Source organism: Octopus bimaculoides, unplaced genomic scaffold, assembly GCF_001194135.2.
Source record: "Octopus bimaculoides isolate UCB-OBI-ISO-001 unplaced genomic scaffold, ASM119413v2 Scaffold_92032, whole genome shotgun sequence".
NCBI lineage: Eukaryota > Metazoa > Mollusca > Cephalopoda > Octopoda > Octopodidae > Octopus > Octopus bimaculoides.
In genome coordinates, this window is record NW_026365845.1 from 26,549 (window position 1) to 32,384 (window position 5,836).

Here is a 5,836-nt window from a genome sequence, read left to right on the forward strand (position 1 = left end):
ACAGAACTCTGTTGCTGGGAAACTTAGTTTCCCGGTGACCCAACGGGTCACGGGTCGGGCGATCTTTCGTTTTGACTTGCAGAATTGTCATCTGCGTTCGTTAATTTCCGTAATTTTTTTTATTTCTTTATTTTTGTTTTAAAGTGAAAGACGTATGTATGTGTATATGAAATAGACGTGTATGTGAGAGAGAGTGAGTGAAGGGTTGTGTTGTGATGTATACGTACATACATCAATACAAACACATACATCTTTTTTTGTATGTACGTGTGCGTGTTCTCATATATGCTTATGTGGCACTCACGCTTTCTCTCTGACACACATATACTTACAAATACACAGACGTCCATTTCGTATACACATTCATACACCTTTTCTTTCACTTTAAAACAAAATTAAATAAATAAATAAAAATTTACGGAAATTAACGAACAAAACAGCTGATCTAAATGACAGTTCGTTGACAACTTTGCCGAGGTATAACGAAACAGCTATTTTTATTATACAAAGTCGTTAATATTTACATTAATTTACACTTCTGTGACAAATAATTACTGATGTCATTGTATGATCATGGAAAAAAGCCTTCTGTCGAAATTGACTATGATGGAATTGAGATTGACGCCGGACCATAACGAATTTGAGAGGTAAAAAAAAAAAAAAAACCCTTATAAATTACGCTAACTGTTCTTAACATGGTTCCTGTATCAGGGGACAGTGTTTTGTAGCAGAATATATTACTACACAACACATTCTTAAAATAATCTGGTGAAAATTTTATTACGAAAGTTCAAAGTGAAGTTTTTGACAGAACCAGACAAAGAAAGACACGGAAACATGTCAAACCAATCAAGTAGCGCCATCTATTGGCGAAGGCAAGTAATATCATATAAAGGGAAACTACTTCCACTACATTTTAACCTCGGTTCCATTGAATTGGTAATTAGGACGATAATTGCCAATTAGTGACTCGGTGTTCGTATCCGAATACGGTAAGTTGACAAAGATTTACTTTAAGGCTGTAATGGTGTTAATATTACTAATAATAATAATGATAGAATTATGTAAATGATAGAATTATGTGAACCTTTCGATCGTAAAGTAATTAATTCGACGCTAAAATGAAAATATATTTCCCCTCGCCTTCCAAATTGAAATGTTGATTTGTTTTTGGCAATCTATGATCGACAGTTACATATGATTTGTTGTTGTTGGCACTCCGTCGCTTACGACGACGAGGGTTCCAGTTGATCCGATCAACGGAACAGCCTGCTCGTGAAATTAACGTGCAAGTGGCTGAGCACTCCACAGACACGTGTACCCTTAACGTAGTTCTTGGGGGATATTCATAGTGTGACAAGGCTGGCCCTTTGAATTACAGGCACAACAGAAACAGGAAGAAAGAGTGGGAGAAAGTTTGTGGTGGAAGTGTACAGCAGGGTTCACCACCATCCCCTGCCGGAGCCTCGTGGGGCTTTTAGGTGTTTTCGCTCAATAAACCCTCACAACGCCCGGTCCGGGAATCGAAACCGCGATCCTATGACCGCGAGTCCGCTACCCGTCACTACATGATATAAAAGAAATTAATTGGTAAAATGAGAGTGAAACAGTGTAATTAATTCGTAAAATAAGGGGAAACCTATTGAAGAACGCCACATTAATTAATGTTGTTTTTTATGAGGCATTGATAAAACGGAAAGTTGACAAAGATTTACTTTAAGGTCATATTAATACTATGTTGTTTAACTATCCAGTTTATCTTACTGCTTCTTTTCCTATTTCAGAATATCACAACATGTTGACGTGAAAGAAATCTCTCCATTCAGAAATGCCTTTGATATTCTCATCAACTTACATCAACTAAAACAAGACGATATATTTATAAGGAGCATTCATAAATAAGTCTACCTCTTTATATAAATACAGTCTATAACAAAGAACAGCAGAATATTTTTCTTTCTCTGGAATGTAGAGGAGGTGATCGCTTTCCTGGTTAATTAAAGTTCCATAAATTTACAAAGGAGTTGACAATTTCCATCTGCTGTTTTAGATATCGAGTAAGATCGTGGATGAAAGAAACATTGTATTAAATTATCCTTTCAATGTAGTGACACAACGGAACATAAACTTATTCATAGAAATGAAAAACACATTATCACTGTGATATGTGTGATAAATAATTCTCTCATAATGAATAATTTAACTAAACCAGAAAACACTAATACAGGAGAGAAACCATATCACTGTGATATCTGTGGTAAATCCTTCTCTCAAAGGAGTGACTTAACTAGACACCAATGTACACATACAGGAGAGAAGCCATTTCATTGTGATATCCGTGGTAAATCATTCCCTCACAATAGTAAGTTAACTAGTCACACACATACACATACAGGAGAAGGGCCACATCATTGCAATATCTGTGGTAAAGCATTCTCTCGAGCCAGTCACTTGAAAACACACAAACGTATTCATACGGGAGAGAAGCCATTTCATTGTGATATTTGTGGTAAATCATTCTCTTGTCATGGTAACTTGACTACTCACTCGCGTATTCATTCTGGAGAAAAACCATATCACTGCGATATCTGTGGTAAATCATTCCCTCAAAATAGTCACTTGACTAAACACAAGCGTGTTCATACAGGAGAGAAACCAGATCACTGTGAGATCTGCGGTAAATCATTTTTTGAAAGGGGTAATTTAACTAAACACCAGCGCATTCACACAGGAGAGAAGCTTTATAATTGTGATATTTGCGATGAATCGTTTTATGCAGCTGGAAACATGAAACAGCACAAACGTATTCATACAGGAGAGAAACCATATCATTGTAATATCTGTGGTAAATCATTTTCTGCAGCTAGCAATTTAACTATTCACAAACGTATTCATACAGGAGAGAAACCATATCGTTGTAATATCTGTGGTGAATCGTTCTCGCAAACGAGTATTTTAACTAGACACAAACGTGTTCATACGGGAGAGAAGCCATATCACTGTGATATCTGTGGTAAATCGTTCTCTGAAAATAACGTTTTAACTAAACATAAGCATATTCATACTGGAGAGAAGACATATCAGTGTGATATTTGTGGTAAATCATTCTCTTGTAATAGTCAATTAACTAATCACAAACGCATTCATACAGGAGAAAAACCTTATCATTGTGATATCTGTGGTAAATCATTCTCTCAAAGTACTCACTTGGCTAACCACAAACTTACACATACAGGAGAGAAAGCGTATCATTGCGATATCTGTGGTAAATCATTCTCTCGTAATAGTCAATTGGTTAATCACAAACGCATTCACACAGGAGAGAAACCATATCACTGTAATATCTGTGGTAAATCATTCTCTCAAAGAAGTCACTTGACTAATCACAAACCTTCACATGCAAGAGAGGAGCCGTAACCAGGCATTAGCTATTGCAGTTCATTTTTTTGTAAATGGTGTTTTAATTATACGTGCAAATATTCTCGACAGACTGAACTTATGTCATGGTCATTTTCTCATAGACCTAACTTAAAATGTCCATGAATGAATTCCTACAAGAGGGAAGCCATGTCACTGTGACATCTCTGGCAAATCATTCTCTCGATAAAGCCACATGTGTACACATGTGGGTATTCACACAAACTTGTAACTGTATCAGTGTTAAATTTTATTAAAATATAACAACAATTAACACTATTCTGTCTGCTAAAACACAGGCTTTTTTCCTCCATCAACTTTGACATCATTAACTTCGATACTGTTAATGTCTATCACAAATTTGTCGTCATCTCTAAAAATATTGACACTGACATAACTTCATCATCATCATCATCGTTTAAAGTCCGCTTTCCATGCTAGCATGGGTTGGACGATTTGACTGAGGACTGGTGAATCAGATGGCTACACCAGGCTCCAATCGAATTTGGCAGAGTTTCTACAGCTGGATGCCCTTCCTAAAGTCAACCACTCCGAGAGTGTAGTGGGTGCTTTTACGTGTCACCCGCACGAAGGCCAGTCAGGCGGTACTGGCAACGGCCACGCTCAAAATGGTGTATTTTATGTGCCACCCGCACAAGAGCCAGTCCAGGGGCACTGGCAACGATCTCGCTCGAAAGTCCTTACACATGCCGCGCGCACAAGTGCCAGAAAGGAGACGCTGGGCACAGGTGCCATCCTGATTTCGCTTTCGCTTGCCCCAGTAAGTCTTCGCAAGCTGAGTTTCGTGTCCAATGATGGAGACGACGTTGGCATGGGTGCTGAAAATGCCTTTGGCTGGACTTTGAGGAATTTCTTTAAAAAGAATAATGAATAAATAGTTTATTTTGTGTTTGTTGTGTTACTGTGTATCTGGACGCTGTCTCCTTTATACCTGAAACCTTTCAACTTGCTCAACGTCACACTTCTTCAAAACTACTTTCCTCTGTCCCAGTTGTGGGCTATTTTCTCTTGTAAGGGGCTTGGTGGACCCTGTTGGCTTTTGTCGTCGCACAGAAATCACTGGTGACATAAAAACTGTCACTGAAAAAAGAAAACAAAAAAAACAAAAAAACCACCCAGTGCACTCTGTAGAATGGTTAACATTAGGAAATGCATTCTGCAGTGGAAAACAAACCAAAACAGACAAGGGGAACTCGTGCAGCTGAAGGCCTTGTCAGCTCCAGTCGAACCATCCAACATATGGCCTGAATGGAAAAGAAGAAATGCAATCAAACAATGGGAAATAACTTCTACAACACTTCGTTGGGGTTGTCGAGAGGTAGACCCGCGTTACGGCGCGCACTCTCTCCTGATGACGTCATACACTTGCTGGTTTCCGGTATGCGGAGTTCTTGACTGGGAGTACTTTGCATGTGAAGGGGTTTGCCAAACATCGTTGTTATTATTTATTTAGACTAATTAGTCATTCGGTCGCTGATTCGCAGTTTTTGTCTGAATACGGTAAGTTGAGAATGATTATAATAATATCATTAATAACTACGTTAATAATGGAATTATGTGAACTTCTCGATGTTACAGTAATTATTTCGAAAAGGGAAAAAAATAAAAACATTAGGAAAATACATTTTGCTCGTCGTAAATAAAAACTTCCAAACTGAAATGTTGTTTATGAAAATCTATGATCGGCTGTTACATGTGATATCAAGGAAATTAATTGGTAAAATGAGAGTAAAACGGTTTAATTAATGAGTAAAATGAGGGAGACCCGTTTAAAGAACACCACATTAATTTCGTTTTTTGTGTTTGGGTTACAAGATTCTTTATATGAATTGGTGTGTTGAAGCATATTTTGTTGTATCTGGGGAGAGTCGTTCTGTTTTAATACGTTGTTAATTAACACACTCACCGGTTCGATTTCCCCGTATTTACATATTTAGTAATTTATTTTCTAAAATATTCGTTATTTCTTGCAACCTCTTCAATGGTTATTGGGCACTGGTCATGCTATTAGCTGTCAGAAGTGAAAGTGCTCACTGCTAGTGAAGTATCTGTCTGTCTGTCTGCCTGTTGCTGGTTTGAGTCGATTCTTTGGCTACTGACAGCTAATACCATGACTGGCCGGAGCGAGCTATATGTCTGTCTGTCTCTCTCTCTATCTATCTATCTATCTCTCTTTCCCCCCTCCCTTTAAAACACGTCAGTTATCTCTCGCCTTCTCTCTCTCTTTCTATATCTATACCATTACCTGTCTGTCTCTCTCTCTCTCTCTCTCTCTCTATCTATCTATCTATTACTCGAAAGTTCGCGCGTCCGCGCTAGCTAGTCGTGAGTGGTCGATCCTATTATTTTAAAACTTCAAACTTCATTTGTTTTCTATTTTGATAAATTCTCTCTGTTG

At 37.9% G+C, this 5,836-nt stretch overlaps 1 protein-coding gene across 2 annotated transcripts in view; it reads left to right on the plus strand.

The window, feature by feature from the left end:
- The first annotated feature begins 247 nt into the window (after window positions 1-247).
- Window positions 248-5,836, plus strand: part of LOC106878974 (zinc finger protein 665) — a 10,256-nt gene continuing 4,667 nt past the window's right edge. Inside the window, exons 1-2 of one of the 2 annotated variants that reach the window (XR_008267130.1) lie at window positions 248-992; window positions 1,785-4,938. The gene's annotated coding sequence lies outside the window, so the exon portion shown is untranslated. Of the gene's footprint in view, window positions 993-1,784; window positions 4,939-5,836 lie in introns of those variants that run through there. The other variant, XM_052978285.1, reaches the window with a different exon arrangement.